Below are 3,579 nucleotides of genomic sequence, written 5' to 3'. Positions count from 1 at the left end.
TCCTATAAAACTTTATTTATGGACACTGAAATTTGAGTGTCATAAAATTTTGATATGTCACAAAAGAGTCAATTTAAAAAAAAATGTTTCTCAACCATTAAAAAAATATAGATTGAGGCCATACAAAACCAGGCAGCTGGCTGAATTTGATCATCCTTTGTAGGCTCCCACTTAAGTCCATTTAACTCCACAGAGGCACATGCAACTATTATTCTTGCTTTAAAATATATATATTTATTTATTTCATGTACTTGGCTGTGTCAAGTCTTAGTTGTGGCACGCAGGATCTTTATTGCCTCATACAAGACCTTTCATTGTGGTACAGACTCTCCAGTTGGGGCGTGCGGGTTTAGTTACTCTGTTGGGTGTGGGATCCTGGTTCCCTGACCAGGCATCGAACGCGAGTCCCCTGCATTGCAAGGCAGATTCTCAACTCCTGGGCCACCAAAGAAGTCTCTATTATTCTCATTTTCAATAGCTGAGGAAAGAGAGATAAGATCTGAGGTCTGCTGGTGGTTGAGTCAGAATTTGACCATAACGTTAAGTTACTCTTAGGAAGTGTCAATGTTTATCCCCAAAATCATACTTTTGGGCTGTTTTTTGAGATTGTGCATGCATGCTAAGTCGTTTCAGCCATGTCTGACTCTTTTTGACACTATCAACTGTAGCTCGCCAGACTCCTCTGTCCGTGAGATTCTCCAGACAAGAATGCTGGAGTGGGTTGCCATTTCCTACTCCGGGGGATCTTCCCAACCCAGGGATCAAACTCACAACTCTTGTCTCCTGCATTGGTAGGTGGGTTCTTTACACTAGCGCCTTATGAGGATAAGCAATGTGGGGGATGCTTTTCTTTCAACTCCAATCATTTAAAATGTAAATTGCCAATGAATTTAAATTAAAATAATACCTGATTCATTTTAAAAAAAAAGTTTTTTTAACCATAGCTCAACCCTCAGTGTCCCACAATTCTGAGGAGACCTGGCCTTTAATGTGTTCAATGAGGGATCTATTCAATTTAATTGAAGTTACAGTTTTTCCTTGTTCATCATGTACCGCCAAATCAAGCAAATAGTGTTAAAATATTATGGTCAATTATACATATAAATCTTGCAGAGTTAATGAACATATTCTTTAGGTTGTGGAACAGACCGGACACTTATCTTACTCTTTAAGACAAAATACCGCATCTGTGTAATGCATTGCTACGCTTTCTTCTAACTACACACTTTGCCTAGAATCCCATTTTCCATTAAATAATAATCATTGTAATTAATAGACTGGTTACTTTATCTCCCTAATCTGGTTACAGTAATTTATCAAAGGCATGTAAATGAAAGCTAGAAAAGTAGCAGACCATTCTTTTTATAAGAAAGTAAAGAACATAAAATGTAATAATCCTCTAGAGAACATAATAAGATCCGTGACTTCTTAACATTTCACCGAAGGAAATACATTGAGAGTTAACCATTGTTTGGGGGCACTTAATCGGCTTAATGCCCACTTCTCATGCTGGTGATTATGGCTAAGTTGATGAGTGAACTTGAATGTTTTCTTCAAATCTTCGAAAGTACCCTGGGATGGCTCAGCAGGATTCATTCCTAGTTCTGCCGTCCACCAGTCCTCAGTACTGACCAGCTGAGAAGGCAATGCCCCCAGGTGGTACTGAGGACAATTCGAGGCTGGGTGTTTTCAGAAGAGTTTTAAAAACCCTTTACCTTGCCCTAAAGCCGGAGAGAATGTGTCATCACCTCCACTGCTTCAGTCCTCAGGCGCTGACAGTTTATACAGACAAGAAAAAGATGGGGAGGGAAGGGGACCAGTCAGGGAGGTGACTGGGCACTTGCTCAATCTCTGCTACTCATCTTGAGTGGAGCCAGCCCTCCTGACCCTTTTCTTCTTATTTTATTTTCACTGGTGTATCATTGATTAGCAATGTTATACCTGTGTCAGATGTATAGCCAGTTGGTTCAGTTATCCATATACAGGGATCTGTTGTTTTTCAAATTCTTCTCCCTTTTAGGTTATTACAGAATATTGGGCAGAGTTCCCTGTGCTATACAGTAGGTCCTTGTTGGTTATCTATTTTATTAATAAATGTAGCCGTGTGCACATGTGGATCACAAACTCCCAATTTACCCCTCCCCCAACTCCTGCCTGACCACTTAATGCCAAGACATTCTCCTCTGTGTTCATACCTGTCCTGCCTAATCCACAGGACTCTTCCAAGGCTGGCCCAAGGTATATGTGCTATTAAACAGCACTGGCTGAGGCAGGGCGGGGGCACAGTTTTCATTCATTGAGCTTAAAGAATAAATTTTGAAGACAGTCAAGCCTGGATTCAAATCTCAGCTATACTCCCTCTGAGCTGATGACCATGAAGATGTTACTAAATGTCTGAATATCTTGATTCATCCTTGATTAAGTTAGGCTATGAAGAAGTTTATTGTGAGAATTAAATTGAAAATGCACCCCAAACCTCAGAATTGTCTCTAGAACTGTGCGAAAATAAATTTCCGCAGAAGCTACCCAGTCTGCAGTACTTCATTATGGTAGCCCTAGAAACCAATGACAAACTCGTTCTTGCTGTTGGCAGAATCCAGTTTTTCGCAAGCGTAGGACCAAGGCCCCATTTCCTTTGGGGTCACCAGTATTCCCTGTCATGGAGACCCCTCCATCTTCAAGCTTGATATGGTGCATGGAGCCCTCCTCATGCTTTGAGTCTCTGTTTTCCTCTGACATCTAGACTCAGATTTAAAAGTCTCATGTGATTTGATCAGATTCACTTAGTCTTCCTTTCTAGAAGTTAGCTGTATTGTATAAAATGATCTAATCATGCCCATCATATTTAAGTCTCAGCACATATGTGGAATCTAGAAAAATGGTACAGATGAACGTATTTGCAGATGACACGACCCTTATGGAAGAAAACAAAGAAGAACTAAAGAGCCTCTTGATGAAAGTGAAAGAAGAGAGTAAAAATGTTGGCTTAAAACTCAACATTCAGAAAACTAAGATCATGGCATCTGGTCCCATCACTTCATGGCAAATAGATGGGGAAACAGCAGAAACAGTGGCTGACTTTATTTTTCTGGGCTCCAAAATCACTGCAGATGGTGACTGCAGCCATGAAATTAAAAGACACTAGCTCTTTGGAAGAAAAGCTATGACCAACCTAGACAGCATATGAAAAAGCAGAGACACTACTTTACCAACAAAGGTCCGTCTAGCCAAAGCTTTTGTTTTTCCAGGGGTCATGTATGGATGTGTGAGATGTGCGGGGAAAAATAAAGATGCAGACCTATAGAACAGACATATGAACACAAGATGGGGAGAGGGGCTGGAATGAATTGGGAGGCTGGGATTGACATCTACGCAGTACCGTGTGTAAGACAGATAGCTAGTGGGAACCTGCTGCATAAGGCAGGGAGCTCAGCTGATGCTCTGAACTGACCTAGAGGGGCGGGGTGCGGAGATTGGAAGGGCGGTCCACGAGGGAGGGGATATATGTGTCCACGTGACAGATTCGCTCTGCTGTGCAGCAGAAACTAGCACAACATTGTAAGGCAGAAAAGTGAAAGT

Source organism: Cervus elaphus, chromosome 27, assembly GCF_910594005.1.
Source record: "Cervus elaphus chromosome 27, mCerEla1.1, whole genome shotgun sequence".
In the NCBI taxonomy this organism is placed as follows: Eukaryota; Metazoa; Chordata; class Mammalia; order Artiodactyla; family Cervidae; genus Cervus; species Cervus elaphus.
The sequence above is the reverse complement of the archived record's forward strand: the minus strand, read 5'-3'. Positions refer to the sequence as shown.